Source organism: Pan paniscus, chromosome 13 (assembly GCF_029289425.2).
Source record: "Pan paniscus chromosome 13, NHGRI_mPanPan1-v2.0_pri, whole genome shotgun sequence".
Taxonomy (NCBI): domain Eukaryota; kingdom Metazoa; phylum Chordata; class Mammalia; order Primates; family Hominidae; genus Pan; species Pan paniscus.
In genome coordinates, this window is record NC_073262.2 from 134,042,882 (window position 1) to 134,062,925 (window position 20,044).

Below are 20,044 nucleotides of genomic sequence, written 5' to 3' on the forward strand. Positions count from 1 at the left end.
GCTGGCCAGAACTGCTCAGGCTCTGTTCCAGTTCCCCCTTAGAAACAGGGTGGCTCATGCCTGTAATCCCAGCACTTTGGGAGGCCTAGGCAGGCAGATCACCTGAGGTCAGGAGTTCAAGACTAGCCTGGCCAACATGGTGAAACCCTGTCTCTACCAAAAATACAAAAAATTAGCCAGGCATGGTGGCAGGTGCCTGTAATCCCAGCTACTCGGGAGGCTGAGGCAGAAGAATTGCTTAAACCCGGGAGGTGGAGGTTGCGGTGAGCCAAGATCGCACCACTGTACTCCAGCCTGGGCAACAAGAGCGAGACTCTGTCTCAAAAAAAAAAAAGAAAGAAAAGAAACAGGGTGTCCTTCAACACTGCAGCTCAGCCACTCACAGAGCATAAAGCTCAGGGCAGGCTGCTTTTCAGGGTTCTTCAGCCATGGTGCAGGTGGGACGCATGAAGTCAAGATTCCATCAGCCCTGGGCAGCTGGCCTGAGCCTGGGGAACTGGCTCTGAATGAATCCTAGGCCTCTGTTGCCCCTTGCTGCCAATCTGTAATAAATCCTCATCATGTAACTGGGTGCATGTGAGTGTGTTCTGTCTCACCAGATGCCAACAAGTTGGTAAGCAGCGCACGGTGAGCCTGCTTCACCGTTGGTTCATATCCTTTGCCTATTTTTCTATTGGCTTATTTGTCTTTGCCTTTGTCTTTTTTTCCATTGCTACACCTACTAAAATGGGATTGACTTTTACTTATTGATTTGTAGAAGAGGTTCATTAAAGACATTTATCTGATATGCACTGAAAATATTTTTCCATTTGTCATCTATCTTTTGACTTTGTTCATAATTTTTCTGTGATACAGTGATATTTTAATGTAAATTTTCCATCTTTTCCTTAATGGCTTCTAGGTACTATGTCGTTATTCTTAGAAAGTCCTCTCCTACCCAAAAAGCACTGAAAATTTAAAAATTAAAAATAAGACTGGACGTGGTGGCTCACACCTGTAATCCCAGCAATTTGGGAGGCCGAGGCGGGTGGGTCACGAGGTCAGGAGTTTGAGACCAGCCTGGCCAACATGATGAAACCCCGTCTCTACTAAAAATACAAAAATCAGCCGGGCCTGGTGGCACATGCCTGTAATCCCAGCTACTAGGGAGGCTGAGGCAGGAGAATTGCTTGATCCTGGGAGGCGGAGGTTGCAGTGAGCCGAGATCGCACCATTGCACTCCAGCTCTGGGCGACAGAGCAAGACTCTGTCTTGGAAAAAATAAATAAATAAAAATTAAATTTAAAAAGCTCTTTCCAACTTTAAGTTATAAAATAAATTTTCCATATTTTCTTCTAGTACTCTCATATTTCACTTTTTACATTAACATATTTGATCCACCTGAAATGTATTTTAATATAAGATATGAGGTATTGCTGGGCATGGTGGCTCATGCCTGTAGTCTCAGCACTTTTGGAGGCCAAGGCAGGATGATCACTTGATTCCAGGAGCACAAGATCAGCCTGAGCAACATAGTGACACCCCATTTCTACAAATAATAGTCTAAAAATATTAGCCAGGAGTGGTGGTGTGTGCCTATGGTCCTAGCTACTCAGGAGACTGACAGGAGTATCACCTGAACCTGGGAGCAGTGAGCCATGATCACACCACTGCACTCCAGCCTGGGTGACAGAGTGAGACCCTGTCTCAAAAAAAAAAGATATTAATATAATTTTTCCTCTAGGCAGATGGTATTCCAGTTGCGCCAACATCAGTGGAAGTGGCAGATTTATTACGTACTGAATTATCGTGTGGACTTGGGTCTAATTCCATGTTTCCTGGGCACATTTGAGACCTCTGCACTTCTCTAACCTCTGACTCTGACATCTCCCCTCTTTTCATCAGATGACCTTGCCTTTTAATTCAAAGAGCACGTGGAAGGACTCGTGGGAAGAGCACCTCCAGTTTAAAAACAAAAGATCCATCCCCTGCTTGCCTCCGCCTGAGTCTCAGAGCCCACCCTTCCCAAGCCCTTAGGACCACTGTCTCTCTTCTGTGGTCAACATCCATTGCTCCACTAATCCTTCTCCATAGCCTTTTCTTTTCTTTTCTTTTCTTTTTTGAGACGGGGTCTCATTCTGTTGCCCAGGCTGGAGTGCAGTGGTGCCATCTCGGCTCACTGCAACCTTTGCCTCCCAGGTTCAAGCGATTCTCACACCTCAGCCTCCCAAGTAGCTGTGATTACAGGCACCTGCCAACACGCCCAGCTAATTTTTGTATTTTTAGTAGAGACAGGATTTCACCATGCTAGCCAGGCTGGCCTCGAACTCCTGACCTTATGTGACCCGCCCACCTCAGCCTCCCAAAGTGCTGGGATTGCAGGCCTGAGCCACCGCGCCTAGCTCCATGGCCTTTTAAATGGGCTCAAGACTTTTACATGTTGAAAACAAACAAAAACAAGAAACTCCTTCAACCCCACGAACCTCTTCAGCTGTGTCCCTACTCTCATCCCACAGCCACATTCCCTGAGGGAATTGTAGTCTCTGCAGTCCCGTTCCCCAGTTACTCCTCAAGACCCTGCACCCCACTCATCCAGAGTCAGAAATAGTGGAGAGCTCTTGGTCTTGCTTGGTGTCTGGTCTGTCCTCCCAGCTCTGAACAACCACATCCTCCGCCAACATCAAGCAGGACTTCAGCTGGACAGGATGTGGCTCATGACAGCCACTTTCACAAGGTTCCCAGAAGGGGAGCCAAAGGGTAGGAGGTCTCAGAGGTGGCAGCCTTCAGTCTCCTGCGAGAGGGAGTGAGAGGAGCCGCTGGTCTTCTCTTCCGCAAGTGACCAGTCAGGAGTCCGAGTCCACCCACAGATGTTGCAGAAAGCAACAGGGCTTGCTCCAAAAGCCTGAACATCACTGGGGTCTGGGGCTGTAAGGGGGTACCGGGGGGCTCATGAGAGGGCAGTGTTAAGTGCCTTCCTGCCCATCTTCAAGCCAGGCCCTGGAGCCAGCCACCTGCCTCAGCAATTTCCCCATTGCCAGTTCCAGGCCAGGTGAGACTCATAAAATCACTCACAAAGCAGAATGTGTAGTCAGAGCTGGGGAAGCACCAGCCTGAGGGGCAGGAGGCTAAAGTCAGGAGCTGTGTACTAAGCAATTCACACCCTCCCTCTCCCCAGAGAGATCTGGCCTTTGTCCCTTTGTCCTGGTTCCTGGAAGACCACACCTGATGGTTTACCGTTACCCTAATGAGGTGACTCATGATGGGCCCCTTAGGGCGAGAGCTGTCAGAGCAACCCCCGGGGCGAAGAAACAAGCTAGAGACCCAGTTCAACCTCACAGGCAATGATTCCATCACCCTGCCCACAGAGGGAAACTGCAACACAAATTCTGACATCAAAGCCCGGGGAAGCTTCCGTGGTCGGCAGTACTCTGCGAATTGTCACACATCACAGCAAGGAGGAGGTGATGCCACACCCGTGGCTGCCAGCTCCTCATCAGGACCCTCCCTGGACTCTGCCCTGTGTCTCTTCCTTTGGCTGGTTCTAATTAGTATCCTTTCCCGTTCATAAACATGGGGGCAATAGTGCTGTGCTTAAGGAAGCACCAGCAATTGGAGGTGAACCCAGACAGGAAGAATCCAGCCCCAGCCTTGTCCCGCCGTCTGAGGATGACACCAGGAAGTCCTGACCTCCCAGGACCTGAAGCAGAAGGGCGCTTGGTATGGTGACACGGGCGGGACGGTCTGCCACTGGGTTGACCAGCCCACCTTTGTGATGAACCTAAGTAGATTAATTTCATTTTCTGGGAGGGTGTAGTGGGTGGAGGGCACAGATAGTCAGCCAAAGTATCATCCCAGACCCAAAAAATCAGGGGATCTGTTTGCTTTTTAAATAAAAAGAGATGGGGGTAAGTTTGTGCAGACACGAGGAGCACTTAAAATCACAGGTAGAATAATAGGAGAAGAACAGAATTGTCTGAGTTTAGTGCAAGGATAGGGAGAGGCCTCAGAGCCACTGGGGCCAAACCCCAGCCCTTGCAAACAACGCTTCCTCAACACCTGTAGGCAGCCATGGTTTTTTCGGATGGATCTAGCTTGGGGCAACCACAGCTTAAGGAAGAACTAGGGGTACTGTGTCTTCAGCTGGGGAGCAGAGCCCATAGGCCTGCTGAGCCCTCAGCCTCCAGTTCCCTGGTCGGGCCTTCCAGCTTCACTGCTTCCTCAGAGCCTGTGGGAACATTGCTACCTCCACCCTTCACCATGATTGGTGTGGGCCTTTGCATTATCCTCTGTTAACCTGCAGGTGGTCTTAATCTGGGGTCCACGAATGCCCACAGGGTCCACAGAGAGCATTCAGGGGACTCATATGCATGGATGGGAATAAATAGACATCTTTGTTTTCACCAACCCTTAACTTTTCTTCAAAATTTGTTAAGGTAGTGGCAAAAAACCACAATAGTATTAGCAGTTCTGTGACTTTGTCACTATATCAGTCAGATCGCAACCAGAGAAACACAACCAGCAGGAGGTACAGCCCATGCTCCTGATTCGTGGTGGTTATGTTCTATAAAATCACCACAAACACTGGATTAGTGAATGTTGAAGCTTTGCTCCTAGGAGAAATTAGGTTTCTCCTTAGGTTCCTGTGAGGGTCTGGTCACAATATTTTCTTTCTTTCTTTTTTTTTTTTTGGACCGAGTCTCACTCTATTGCCCAGGCTGGAGTGCGGTGGTGCGTGGTGCATTCTCAGCAAACTGCAACCTCCACTGCCTGGATTCAAGTGATTCTCGTGCCTCAGCCTCCCAAGTAGCTGCGATTACAGGTGTGTGCCACCACGCCTGGCTAATTTTTTTTATTTTTAGTAGAGATGGGGTTTCACCATGTTGACCAGGCTGGTATCAAACTCCTGGCCTCAAGTGATCCACTCACCTCGGCCTCCCAAAGTGCTGGAATTACAGGCTTGAGCCACCGTGCCTGGCCTAGTCACAATATTTTCATCAGTTGACCAACACATAACCTTTTTTTATGTTTGTTTCTGTTTAAAGACACCGAAGTTAATATACAGTTGATTCATTAATTTTTTCTTTTTTTAGTTGTAGTTTTACTCTTGTTGCCCAGGTTGGAGTACAATGACATGATCTTGGCTCACTGCAACCTCCGCCTCCCAGGTTCAAGCCATTCTCCTGCCTCAGCCTGCTGAATAGCTGGGATTACAGGCATCTGCCACCATGCCCAGCTAATTTTTTGTAGTTTTTAGTAGAGATGGGGTTTCACCATGTTGGCCAGGCTGGTCTAACTCCTGACCTCAGGTGATCCTCCTGCCTCGGCCTCCTAAAGTGCGGGAATTACAGGCATGAGCCACCACGCCCAGCCTGATTCATTAATATTGGACTCATGGCACCATAACTCACACCTGAATGAAGCTTCTCCAATGCACAGATTTTCTCCCTATAGCACATCACATCCTTCTTGCTCTTAGGAGCACCAGAAAGCTCATCAGCAGTTCACTTGGGGGCCACATGAAACAAGAAAACCAGCAACAAAAAGCACAAAATACAAAAAAAGTGGCACTGGCTGGGCGTGGTGGCTCATGCCTGTAATCCCTGCACTTTGGGAGGCTGAGGCAGGCAGATCACAAGGTTAGGAGTTCAAGACCAGCCTGGCCAACATGGTGAAACCCCATCTCTACTAAAAATACAAAAATTAGCCGAGTGTGGTGACACGCACCTGTAGTCTCAGCTACTCGGGAGGCTGAGGCAGGAGAATTGCTTGAACCTGGGAGGCAGAGGTTGCAGTGAGCCGAGATCGTGCCACTGCACTCCAGCCTGGGTGACAGAGCGAGACTCTGTCTCAAAAAAAAAAAAAAGTGGCACTAAATAGACCACCAAAAGGACACATGTTTACAGTGTGAGAGCTGAAACAAGAAGGCAGGCTCAGCCGGGTATGGTGGCCCACGCCTGTAATCCCAGCACTTTGAGGCAGGTGGATCACGAGGTCAGGAGTTCCAGACCAGCCTGGCCAAGATGGTGAAACTCCATCTCTACTAAAAATACAAAAATTAGCTGGGTGTGGTGGCGCATGCCTATAATCCCAGCTACTCGGGAGGCTGAGGCAGGAGAATCGCTTGAGCCAGGGAGGCAGAGGTTGCAGTGAGTCGAGATTGTGCCACTGCACTCCAGCCTGAGCGACAGAGTGAGACTCCATCTCAAAAAAAAAAAAAAAAAGAATGACATGGACACATATGGAGTAGTTTTAAGGAGTGGAGAGTTTAATAGGCAAGAAGAAAGGGAGAAGACAGAAGAAAGAAGCTCCCCCATACAGAGACAGAAGGAGGGGGGCTCCAAAGTCCAAAGAGGGAACCCCAAGTGTGGTGAATACCAGCCAGGTATATGTAGAGGCTGGAGGAAGCAGTGTTTGATTTGCATAGGGCTCAGGGGATTGGTTTGACCAGGCATGTCATTCATGCAGCCCGTGAAAAAGCTGGCCCTCCCACCCTAGCCTTTTAATATGCAAACGCAGGGTGCCATGATGTTCTACACACATGGGGATATGTAGGGGTGGCCATGTTGCCAGGAACATGTGGGGCAAGGGCAAGAAGGTCGCAGGAATCGCCATGTTTGGGTGGACCCAGTTTCTAATGGCCTTCATTTGCATATCAAAGGTTGCCGGCCTGGCTCTAAGAGCTGCTTTAAAAACGAAAATTTCCCAGGGACCCCTTTTCCTCTCTTATCTGCCTAAAATAATTTCTTAACTCCTACAACACTATCATACCACATTACAGTTGTAGTATTGAAGAAAGAGACATATGATAAATACGTATTATCCAGTTTCAGTTTTGGCAATGAACATGACAGTCCACAAAAGCCACCATGTTTTTTGTGCTGAAAAATTCTTGTGAATGGAAGAATGAAACCAGCAAAATGAAAAGGATCCCTTCTGAAAATGCATTTAAAGATGCAAGGGTTTTTTTGTGTAAGGAAAGCTCAATTCAAAAATAGCTGGGGCCAGGTGTAAGGGGCTCACACCTGTAATCACAACATTTTGGAGTGCCAAAGTGGGAGGACAGCTCGAGGCCAGGAGTTCGAGACCTACCTGGGCAACATAGCAAGACCCTATCTCTTTAAAAAAAAGAGAGAGAGAGTTGGAGCACTTGATTTTTGTCAACCACATCTGTGTGAAGAGACCAGCAAGCAGACTTTGTGCGAGGAATAAAGCTTTTTAATCACCTGGGTGCAGGCGGACTGACTCTGAAAAAGCAGTCAGCGAAGGGAGATAAGAAAGGGACAGCTTTATAGGGTTTGGGTAGGCAGTGGAAAGTTACAGTTAAAGGTGATTATCTATTGTTAGCAGGGGAGGGGGTCCCAAGGTGCATGGTGGAGAGATCATGGGACTCATTGTCCAGAGGAAGAGTGTCCCAGGGTCAATTGATCAGCTGGGGCAGGGCAGGAACAAGTCATAATGGTAGAATGTCATAAGGTGGATTAATTAGTTAAGGCGGGAACTGGCTGTTTCACTTCTTCGTGATTTTTCGTCTGCTCTAGACTTCTTGGCTCCTGCAGGCCATCTTGGCTCCTGCAGGCCATCTGGACTTATATGTGCAGGTCACAGGGGTTATAATGGCTGACTGTCAGGCCTCTGAGCCCAAGCTAAGCCATCATATCCCCTGTGACCTGCACGTATACATCCAGATGGCCTGAAGCAACTGAAGAACCACAGAAGATGACATTCCACCATTGTGATCTGTTCCTGCCCCACCCTAACTGATCAATTGACCTTATGACAATACACCCTCCCCGCCCTTGCGATCATGTACTTTGTAATATCCTCCCCCGCCTTTAAGAAGGTACTTTGTGATATTTTCCCTGCCCTTGAGAATGTACTTTGTGAGATCCACCTCCTGCCCACAAAAAATTGCTCCTAACTCCACCACCTATCCCAAACCTATAAGAACTAATGATAATCCCACCACCCTTTGCTGACTCCTTTTTTGGACTCAGCCCGCCTGCACCCAGGTGAAATAAACAGCCTTGTTGCTCACACAAAGCCTGTTGGTGGACTCTTTTCACATGGACACATGTGACACTGAGCTTTGGCTCAGAGGCTTGACATTCCTGTTTTTTTATTTATAAAATATACAGTAATAAGAAAAGATAAAGAAAATGTAAGTTTCTTCTGGGGATTATTGGCATAGGGGCGATGTTTCTCAGGACTGCTTCAAGCGTGACCAGGACTGTGCGGACACCTTAAAGAAAATTTAAGGGTAGAGGGCAGCATAAGAATGGGAATTGAGGTTAAAAGTGAGTATAAAAGTAAAGAATAGGATTTCATCAGGGTGAAAGTATTGGAGTGTGCCCTGCCAGCAAAGATCTTCCATCCACTCCAAAAGGGAGTCAAGAGTGGCGGTTTGGGGACAGCACCAGGAGATATCAGCTGTGATGGTTTGGAGAAAAGGTGTAAACTGTCAGTGTAAACAAGAGCAAGGCATTTATGAGTAGGTGAGAATGGTGAAGAGGAAAATAGCAGAGATGAAAAAGTTTGTGAGGTGCAGTCCAAGAAGGAGGGGGTGACACCAAGAAGGAGGGGGTGACTGCGTAAAGCCTTGTTGTAAAGAGTAGAGTAAGGAAGAAGAGACCTAATCCTGTGAGGCTGGAAGGGCATATTTTCCTTGGTCTAAGAACCATTTGTCTTGAGTGGAGAGGGATTGATAGGTGGAAACTTCAGTGGGAGAGTAAGTAGCAGTGACTGATGAGAAGGAGAAAAACTGGCTGTGAGGGACAGAAATAGGAATACTGGCTGCTTGTTTAGCTGTCTTATCAGCATAATTGTTACCTTGAGCAGTGGGGTCTGAGGCCCTTTGATGGCCTTTGCAGGGAATGACTCCAGCTTCTTTTGGAAGTAAAGCGGCCTTAAGAAGAGTATTAAAGAGGCATTAATAATGGAGGACCCGTGCGTAGTGAGGAAACCTCTTTCTGCCCATATAACAGCATGGTGGAGCAGGATATGGAAGGCATATTTAGAGTCAGTATAAATATTGACACACAGTCCCTTTGCAAGACTGAGGGTCCCATTTAAGGCAATGAGTTCAGCTTGCTGAGAGGTAGTGGAGGCGGGCAGCACAGTGGCCTCAATGATAGATGTGGAAGATACTATAGCACAGCCTGCCTTTGCTGGTGAGTGGCGATTAGGCCTGGTGGAACAGCCATCAATAAACCAAAGTGTGATCAGGGTGAGGAACAGGAAAGAAGGAAATATGGGGAAATGAAGTGAATGTCAGGTGGATCAAAGAGATACGGTCATGGGGGTCAGGTGTGGTATCAGGAATATTGTGGGAGGCTGGATTGAAGTCCGGGCCAGGAACAGTGGTAATTGTGGGAGACTCAACGAAGAGTGAGTATAGCTGAAGGAGCCAGGGAGCAGAAAGTATATGTGTCAGGTGTGAGGAAGAAAGTAGATTTTGAAAGTTATGAGAACTGTAGAGAGTGAGTTGAGCAGAGTTTGTGATTTTGAGGTCCTTTATAAAAGTATTAGAGTGGTGGCAGCCGCCGCACACAGACATGAGGGCCAGCCTAAAACAGTAAGGTCAAGTTGTCTTGTCGCCTAGGCTGGAGTGCAGTAACCTGATCTCAGCTCACTGCAGCCTCTGCCTCCTGGGCTCAAGCAATCCTCCCACCTCAGCCTCCCTAATAGCTGGGATTATAGGCATGCACCACCACATTGGGCCATTTTTTATATTTTTTATAGAAATGGGGTTTTGCCATGTTGCCCAGGCTGGTCTTGAACTCCTGAGCTCAAATGATATGCCCACTTCGGCCTCCCAAAGTGCTGGGATTACAGGCATGAGCCACCATGCCCAGCCTATATTTTTTAAATTAATGTATAATTTACATCCAAAAAAATGCACAAATCCTAAGCTTACAGTTTGATTAGTTTTGACAATTGTGTACATCTTGTGTAATCACCACCCCTTTCAAGATATAGAATATTTTCAACACCCCAGAAAATTCCCTGGGTGCCTTTCCATTCAATCTCTACCCTACCCCTGGAGACACCCACTTTTCTCTTTTATCAATTTCAAAATTTTTTTCTCATTATTATTTATTAATAATTTCTTTTTTTAATTTTTCAAAAATTCTTTTATTCTCTAGTTATACACACATACTCACTTTCAAATAAAATTCTATATTAGAAGGAAAGGTCTCTTTGTAAGGCATAATATTGACTTTTTCTTATGAGAAAACAGGAAATATCATTGGTGCTTTTAAAAAAGTGAAAGCATGAGAGAAAAATCAGGGCTCCATGTAGAGAAGTCTAATTGTTTCTCTACAAAAACCAACTGGAATACAGGATAGCTCTGTCCTACAGCAACCTAAAACACAACCTCCCTTGATGTACGTATAGAAAATACATGTCTTGTGGCCGGGCGTGGTGGCTCACGCCTGTAATCCCAGTACTTTGGGAGGCCAAGGTGGGCAGATCACAAGGTCAGGAGATCAAGACCATCCTAGCTAACACGGTGAAACCCCGTCTCTACTAAAAATACAAAAATTAGCCGGGCGTGGTGATGGGTGCCTATAGTCCCAGCTACTCAGGAGGCTGAGGCAGGAGAATGGTGTGAACCCGGGAGGCGGAGCTTGCACAGTAAGCCGAGCTCACGCCACTGCGCTTCAGCCTGGGCTACAGAGAGAGACTCCGTCTCAAAAAAAAAAAAAAAAAAAAAAGAAAGAAAGAAAGAAAATATATGTCTTAACCAACTTGGGGTTATTCTTTTTTCAACCTGGATTCAGCCTCAGGCTGCTGTTGACATCAGTGCTCCTCTCTGGGGCGAGGCTGGAGGGCTTGCATTGCACTGGAAGGGCATGAGGCACCTACTGCCACAGCAGAGAATCAAAGGACCATAACTCTCCCTTGGGGGTTGAAGAATTCTTTAAAGTCTGAATATTTGGGGAACACAGAGCAAGGCTGTGCCCTGATTTTCCCTTTCTGAAAGTCACACTTTAACTAAAACATTTCTGTTCTACAAATTTCCATATATCAAAAGGTGCTGTAGCATTTAATTCATACTGTCTTCTCAAAAGGAAGAGGGAAAAAAAAAACAGTTCTTCATAGAAGTCTTTTCTTTTTTGGTGTCTTAAATGTCAATTATCACAAAAACTTCCGGCTTCTCTTCATTATAGACCTGCATTGCTGAATATGTTATTGCCTTGACTTCTGTTCCCTGAGGGTATTTGGACAATGAAGACTCTTCTCCCCACCCAATTGATCATAATTTGAAATTTCTTTGATCAATACTAAGTACTTTCACTTCCCGGGGTATGAAGAATTCATCAGCACTGAACTTATAAAGCCATTCATCCAAAAAGTGAAACAGGAGAGACTGTAAGTCATCTCCTTGGGTTTCTACTTCTACTGTTGGGAGGGGCTCCACTGTCCCAGTATCTGTCATGTAACCAAACATGGCCATTGCACATTGCTCGAATGCTTCCTCCAGAGTATCTCCCCATGCGTGTAACTGCACATCCGCTGTATGATCCAAATACTCGTACTTCCTATTGACTGGTGGATACTTGGCCTTGATCACCTTCTGTTCCTCAGTCAAATTGTAATCTCTAACATCTTCCTCTGCCTGCGCCATGACTCTTTATTAATAATTTCAACTTTTAGGCTGGGTGTGGCGGCTCATGCCTGTAAACCCAGCACTTTGGGAGGCTGAGGCAGGCAGATCACCTGAGGTCAGGAGCTCCAGACCAGCCTGGCCAACATGGTGAAACCCTGTCTCTACCAAAAATACAAAAATTAGCCAGGCGTGGTCATGGGCGCCTGTAACCCCAGCTACTGAGGAGACTGAGCAGGAGAATCGCTTGAACCCAGGAGGCAGGGGTCGCAGTGAGCCGAGATTGCACCACTGCACTCCAGCCTGGGCAACAGAACAGACTCCATCTCAAAAAAAAAAAAAAAAAAAAAAATTTAGTGGCCGGGCACAGTGGCTGACGCCTGTAATCCCAGCACTTTGGGAGGCCAAGGTGTGCAGATCATGAGGTCAGAAGTTCGAGACCAGCCTGACCAACATGGCGAAACCCTGTCTCTACTAAAGATACAAAAAATTAGCCGGGTGTGGTGGCGCCCACCTGTAATCCCAGCTACTCGGGAGGCTGAGTCAGGAGAATCACTTGAACCTGAGAGGCGGAGGTTGCAGTGAGCTGAGATTGCCCCATTGCACTCCAGCCTGGGCAACAGGGTGAGACGCCATCTCAAAATAAATAAATATAAATTTTTTAAAAATTCAACTTTTATTTTATATTCGGGGGTACATGTGCAGGTTTGTTACATGGATATGTTGTGTGATGCTGAGGTTTGGGGTACAATTGATGCCATCACCCAGGTAGTGAGCATAGTACCCAATAGTTGGTTTTTCTTTTTTTTTTTCCCAAGACAGAGTCTTGCTCTGTCATCCAGGCTGTAGTGCAGTGGTGCAAACTCGACTCACCGCAACCTCTGCCTCCCGAGTTCAAGCAATTCTCCTGCCTCAGCCTCCCAAGTAGCTGGGATTACAGGCACCTGCCACCGCACCTGGCTAGTTTTTGTATTTTTAGTAGAGACAAGGTTTCACCATGTTGGCCAGGCTGGTCTGGAACTCCTGACCTTGTGATCTGCCTGCCTCAGCCTCCCAAAGTTCTGGGATTACAAGCATGAGCCACCGTGCCCGGCCAATAGTTGGTTTTTCAACCCTTTTCCTCCTTCCTTCCCCATCTAGTGGTCCCCAGTGTCTATTGTTGCTGTCTTTATGTCCCTGAGTACCCAATGTTTAGTTCCCACTTATAAGTAAGAACATGCGGTATTTGGTTTTCTGTTCCTTAGTTACTTTGCTTAGAATAATGCCTCCAGCTGCATCCATGTTGCTGTAAAGGACATGATTTCATTCATTTTTTTTTTATGGCTGTATAGTATTGCATGGTGTATATGTACCACATTTTCTTTATCCAGTCCACCATTAATGGACACTGAGGTTGATTCCATGTCTTTGCTATTGTAAATAGCGGTGTGAAAAACATACAAGTGTATGTGTCTTTTTGGTAGAATGATTTATTTTATTTTAATATGTATAATATATTATATACTTAATATATAATTTACAGTGGCTCACGCCTGTAATCCTAACATTTTGGGAGGCCGAGGCAGGCAGATCACCTGAGGTCAGGAGTTCGAGACCAGCCTAATCAACCTACTCGGGAGGCTGAGGTAGGAGAATCACTAGAATTCGGGAGGTGGAGGTTGCGGTGAGCCGAGATGGCACCATTGCACTCCAGCCTGGGCAACAAGAGCAAAACTCCATCTCGGAAAAAACAACAACAACAAAAATATATATATACACACACACACACACACACACACACACACATACATACATATAATTTAACATGGCCGGGCACAGTGGCTCACGCCTGTTATCCCAGCACTTTGAGAGGCCGAGGCGGGCAGATCACTTGAGGCCAAGAGTTCAAGACCAGCCTGGCCAACATGGTGAAACCCCGTCTCTACTAAAAATACAAAAAAAAAATGAGCCAGGCTTGGTGGCCTGTAATCCCAGGTACTCGGGAGGCTGAAGCATGAGAATCGCTTGAACCTGGAAGGCAGAGGTTGCAGTGAGCCAAGATCGTGCCATTGCACTATAGCCTGGGTGACAGAGTGAGACTCCATTTCAAACAATAATAATAATTTAATATATTATATATATTTATATAGGCCAGACAAAGTGGCTTATTCCTGTCATCCCAGTGCTTTGGGAGGACAAGGCAGGTGGATCACTTGAGATCAGCAGTTCGAGACCAGCCTGGCCGACATGGCGAAACCCCATATCTACTAAAAATACACAAATCAGCTGGGCATGGTGGGGGCCGCCTGTAATCCCAGCTACTTGGGAGGCTGAGGCATGAAAATAGCTTGAACCCAGGAGGTGGAGGTTGCAGTGAGCTGAGATCACACCACTGCACTCCAGCCTGGGTGACAGAGTGACTCTGTCTCAAAAATAATAACTTTATATATATTTTATAAGTGGATTAGAGTTTATTAAGCAGGGGAGTGGAAGAGATGTGGCACAAATAGAGGTATGTAACATTCAAACAACAGAATCTGGGATTTTTGAAAAAGTATTTTAGTTACGGGTACACAAAGGATCACTTCCACCCCCAACGACACTGGGGCCTCTGAAAGGGGAGGAAGGACTAAGTCCCACGGCAGGGCCAGTGGTTGCTCCTGGGTTTTGGAATGATCTCTGCAGAGCTTTCAAGGCCAGACCATGGGCTCAGGATTGAGACTTCATAGCGGTTGTGACTAGACCCAGCAAGATGGCTGCAACTGTGAAGCCCTGGACAGCGATCCGGGTGCGTGTCATGAGCTGAGAGCGCTGACTGTGGCCCTGGTGGAAGCAGTAGAGGCCGTAGGTGAGGGCGGTCGCCATGCCCAGGCAACCTGGGAACCTGGGTACCATGTGGTTCTCGCGGGTCTTGTGAAGGAATTTTTCCTTGAAACTCTCTGGATTGCTGTAAACAGTGGAGCTAAACCCCTAAATGACTGGGGGCTTCCATGGTTCCAAGGGGACCTCTGGAGTCACAGGGCCAGGAGCCGCCATATCCAGGCCACAGCTACGGGAGAAAATCGGGACTCCGAGCTCTGCCTCCTGGTGAAGGTCAGAAAAAGAAAAATATATATTATATATATTTACATATATTTCTTTTAATAATATATATACCCAGGAATGGATTGCTGGATCGAATGGTAGTTCTGCTTTAAGTACTTTTAGAAATCTCCAAACCAGCCGGGTGCAGTGGCTTATGCCTGTAAACCCAACACTTTGGGAGGCTGAGGCATGTGGATCACCTGAGGTCAGGAGTTCGAGACCAGCCTGGGCAATGTTGCAAAACCCCATCTCTACTAAAAATTAGCTGGACGTGGTGGTGTGCACCTGTAATCCCAGCTACTCAGGAGGCTGAGGCAGGAGAATTGCCTGAACCCGGGAGGCAGAGGCTGCGATGAGCCGAGATCGAGCCACTGCACTCCAGCCTGGGCAACAAGAGTGAAACTCCGTCTCAAAAAAAAAAAAAAAAGAAATCTCCAAACTGCTTTCCACAGTGGCTGGACTAGTTTACATTCCCACCAACAGTATATAAGTGTTTTCTTTTCTCCACAGCCTTGACAGCATCTGTTGTTTTTTGACTTTTTAGGAATAGCCATTTTGACTGGTGTGAGATGTTATCTCATTGTGGTTTGTTTTTGTTTTTGTTTTGAGAGTCTCGCTTTGTTGTCCAGGCTGGAGTGCAGTGGCCCCATCTCAGCTCACTGCAACCTCTGCCTCCCAGGTTCAAGTGATTCTCACACCTCAGCCTCCCATGTAGCTGGGATTACAGGCATGAGCCACCATACCTGGCTAATTTTGTATTTTTAGTAGAGATGGCGTTTTGCTATGTTGGCCAGGCTGGTCTCAAACTCCTGACCTCAAGTGATCCACCCATCTCGGCCTCCCAAAGTGCTGGGATTACAGGTGTGACCCACCGCACCTGGCCCAGCCCCGATTGTGGTTTTGATTTGCATTTCTCTGATGATTAGTGATGTTGAGCATTTCTTCATGTTTTTTGGCCACTCTTGTCTTATTTATTTGTTTGTTTATTTATTTATTTATTTATTTTTTGAGATGGAGTTATGTTCTTGTTGCTTAGCCTGGAGTACAATGGCATGACCTTGGCTCACTGAAACCTCTGCCTCCTGGATTCAAGTGATTCTCCCGCCTCAGCCTCCCAAGTAGCTGGGATTACAGGCATGCACCACCACACCTGGCTAATTTTTGTATTTTTAGTAGAGACGGGTTTCTCCATGTTGCTCAGGCTGGTCTCGAACTCCCAACCTCAGGTGATCCACCCGCCTCAGCCTCCCAAAGTGCTGGGATTACAGGCATGAGCCACTGCGCCCGGCCACTCTTGTCTTATTTTGAGAAGTGTCTGTTCGTGTATTTGTCCACTTTTTAATGGAGTTATTTGTTTTTTGTTTGTTGAATTCTTTAAGTTCCTTATAGATTCCGGATATTAGACCTTTGTCGACTGCATGGTTTGCAAATATTTTCTCCCATTCTGTAGGTTTTCTGTTTACTCTGACAACCACTTTTCTGATTTCTATGACCAGTGATTAGTGTTCTTGTTAGTTCTAGATTTTGTCACTCTACATAAGATTTTTGAGTCATCCACGTTGTTGAATGAATAAGTAGGTTTTTAAAAATTGTTAAGTAGGCTGGGTGCAGGGGCTCATGCCTGTAATTCCAGCAGTTTGGAAGGCCAAAGCAGGAGGATCACTTGAGCACCAGGAGTTTGAAACCAGCCTGGGCAACATAGGGAGACTCCGTCTCTAAAAAAACTTAAAAATTAGCTGGATGTGGTGGCGTGCACCTGTGTTCCCAGCTACTTGGGAGGCTGAGGTGGGAGGATTGCTTGAGCCCAGGAGGTAGATGCTGCAGTCAGCTGATATCACACCACTGCACTCCAGCCTTGGCAACAGAGGGAGACCCTGTCTCAAAAAAACAAAAATGTGCTAAGTGATATTCCATTGCCTTAATATACTACAGCTTGTTTATCCATTCTCCTCCTGATGGACATTTGAGTTCTTTCCAGTTTTGGGCTATTATGAATAAAGCTGCTACAAACATTGTTATACAAGTCTTTTTGTGGACATATGTTTTCATTTCTCTTGAGAAAATATTTAGGAGTGGAATTGAGTCATAAGAGTCGGTATACATTTAAGTTTATACTCTTATAAACTGTCAGAGTTGGTGGGTGTTTAACTTTATAACAAATGGTCAAACACTTTTCCAAAATGGCTGAGCCACTACAGTAGGTAGCTAGTCAGGTATGAGCAGGCCAGGAGAAGGCTCCCCACACACACACTAGGAGTGTCGGGCAACCATCAGGTGATGGTCAGGTGGTTGTTAACTGTCTCTCTAAAGTAATAATTGATCACAGCCAGTGCAGGGAAAGGCCGTCTCTTAATAGATGGAAAACACCTGAAATTGGTGATCAGCAGCTTTCCAATAAGATCCAAGGAATGGGGAGAACAAGACTCCAGAAGTAGGCCAACGTGCAAAACCCCAAGTCGAGACGTCGAGCTGTGCACTAGGGTCTCTCGAGTCGCCTGCTTGGCCCTCTTCCAAGTGTACTTTCCTTCCTTTCCTTACTGCTCTAAAGCTTTTTAGTAACTCACTCCTGTTCTAAAACTTGCCTTGATCTCTCTCCTTATGCCTTACGGCCCTCAGTCGAATTCTTTCTTCTGAGAAGGCAAGAATGGAGGTCGCTGCAGACTCATACAGGTAACTACCACCACTAACAGTGCCATTTCATATTCTAACAGCAATATATGAGAGTTCTTGTTGTTTACACCCTTGTCAACATTCGGCATTGTCAGTGTTGTTAATTTGAACTATTTGGTGGGTGCATGTTGGTATCTCATTGTGGCTTTAATTTGTATTTCTCTGGTGACTAACGATGTTGAATGCCTTTTCTTTTTTTCTTTTTTGAGACGAAGTCTCACTCTGTCACCGAGGCTGGAGTGCAGTGGCGCCATCTTGGCTCCTTGCAACCTCCACCTCCCTGGTTCAAGCAATTCCCCTGCCTCAGCCTCCCAAGTAGCTGGGATTACAGGCACACGCCACCACTCCAGGCTAATTTTTTTGTATTTTTAGTACAGACAGGGTTTCACTATGTTAGCCAGGCTAGTCTCAAACTCCTGACCTCAGGCAATCTGCCCACCTCAGCCTCCCAAAGTGCTGGAATTACAGGCATGAGCCACCACTCCTGGTCGTTGAATGCCTTTTCATGTGCTCTTTTCTTTTTTCTTTTCTTTTCTTTTCTTTCTTTTATTTCTTTTTTTTTTTTTTTTGACTGAGTCTCACTCTGTTGCCCAGACTGGAGTGAAGTGGCGTGATCTCAGCTCACCACAACCTTCACCTTCCAGGTTCAAGCAATTCTCCTGCCTCAGCCTCCCAAGTAGCTGAGATTGCAGGCATGCACCACCATGCCCGGCTAATTTTTGTATTTTTAGTAGAGATGGGATTTCACCACGTTGGCCAGGCTGGTCTCAAACTCCTAACCTTAGGTGATCTGCCCACCTGGCCTCCCAAGGTGCTGGGATTACAGACATGAGCCACCACACCCAGCTGGTATTTTTATTTTATTTATTGAGATGGAGTTTCACTCTTGTGGCCCAGGCTGGAGTGCAATGGCACGATCTCAGCTCACCGCAACCTCCACCTCCCAGGTTCAAGCAATTTTCCTGCCTCAGCCTCCCAAGTAGCTGGGATTACAGGCGTGCACCACCATACCCAGCTTATTTTGTATTTTTAGTAGAGATGGGGTTTTACCGTGTTGGTCAGGCTGATCTCCAACTCCCGACCTCAGGTGATCTGCCCGCCTCAACTTCCCAAAGTGCTGGGATTACAGGCATGAGCCACCGTGCCCGGTCTAATTTTTGTATTTTTAGTAGAGATGGGGTTTCACTGTGTTGGCCAGGCTGGTCTCAAACTCCTGACCTCGTGTTCCATCTGCCTCAGCCTCCCAAAGTGCTGGGATTACAGGTGTGAGCCACCGCACCTGGCCTCTTTTTTAATTGATTAATTAATTTTTTAAAAAGAGATGAGGTCTTGCTCTGTTGTCCAAGCTGGTCTTGAACTCCTGGGCTCAAGCAATCCTCCTGCCTCAGCCTCCTCCCCAAGTGCTGGGATTACAGGTGTGGGCCACTGTACCTGGCCTTCTGTGCTTTTTTTTTGCTGTCCAGATATCTTCTTTTATAAAGTATCTGTTCAAGCCTTTAGTCCATTTTGTTATCAATTGTCTTTTTATTATGGATTAGTAATTCTTTATATATTATGATACAAATGCTTTGTCAAAAATAGGTATTGGGCTGGCCGAGGTGGCTCATGCCTGTAATCCCAGCACTTTGGGAGGCTGAGACAGGCAGATCACTTGAGTTCAGGAGTTTGAGACCAGCCTGGCCTCAAACTGTGTTTGAGACACAGTAAAACCCCGTCTCTACCAAAAATGCAAAAAAAACTAGCCGGGCGTGGTGGCACATGCCTGTAATCCCAGCTACTGGGGAGGCTGAGGCAGGAGAATCGCTTGAACCCAGGAGGCGGAGGTTGTAGTGAGATCATACCACTGCACTCTATCCTGAAAAAGACAGACTCTGTCTCAAAAGAAAAAAAAGTATTGCATTGCATTGTAAAGATTTTCTCCCAACCTGTGGCTTGTCTCTTCATTTTCTCAACAGTGTCTTCTAATGAGCAGACATTTTAGTTCTGATGAGTCCAGTTTATCTTTTTTCTCTCATTTATGGTTAATGCCTTTTGTATCCTCTCTAAGACATCTTTCCCTACCCTTAATCATAAAGATATTCTTCTTTGCTTCTAAAAGCTTTATGATTTTAGGCTTTGTATTTATATCTATAACCTGTCTCAAATTAATTTTTGTATATAATATGAAGTGAAAGACAAAGCTCTTTTTTTTCTTTTTTCTTTCTTTTTTTCGAGATAGAGTCTCACTGTCACCCAGGCTGGAGTGCAATGGCTCGATCTCTGCTCACTGCAACCTCTGCCTCCCAGGTTCAAGCGATTCTCCTGCCTCAGCCTCCTGAGTAGCTTGGATTACAGGCATGCCCCACCATGCCCAGCTAATTTTTGTATTTTTGGTAGAGATGGGGTTTCACCATACTGGCTAGGCTGGTCTCGAACTCCTGACCTCAACTGATCCACCTGCCTGGGCCTTCTAAAGTGCTAGGATTACAGGTGTGAGCCACTGTGGCTGGCCAAGAATACCTTTTTTTTTTTTTTTTGGTCTCTGTCGCCCAGGCTGGAGTGCAGTGGTGTGATCCTAGCTCACTGCAGCCTCGACTTCTTGGGCTCAAGCAGTCCTCCTGCCCAGCTTCCCGAGTAGCTAGGACTTTAGGTGCACGCCACTATGCCCCACTAATTTTATTTTTTGTAGAAATGGAGTCTCCCTATGTTGCACAGGCTGGTCTCAAACCCCTGGGCTCAAGCCTA

At 46.5% G+C, this 20,044-nt stretch overlaps 2 pseudogenes; both read right to left on the reverse strand.

The window, feature by feature from the left end:
* Nucleotides 1-11,089: 11,089 nt before the first annotated feature.
* Nucleotides 11,090-11,631, reverse strand: LOC100986907 (protein archease-like; annotated as a pseudogene).
* A 2,481-nt stretch (nucleotides 11,632-14,112) lies between these two features.
* Nucleotides 14,113-14,602, reverse strand: LOC112439101 (HIG1 domain family member 2A-like; annotated as a pseudogene).
* Between the last annotated feature and the right edge of the window lie 5,442 nt (nucleotides 14,603-20,044).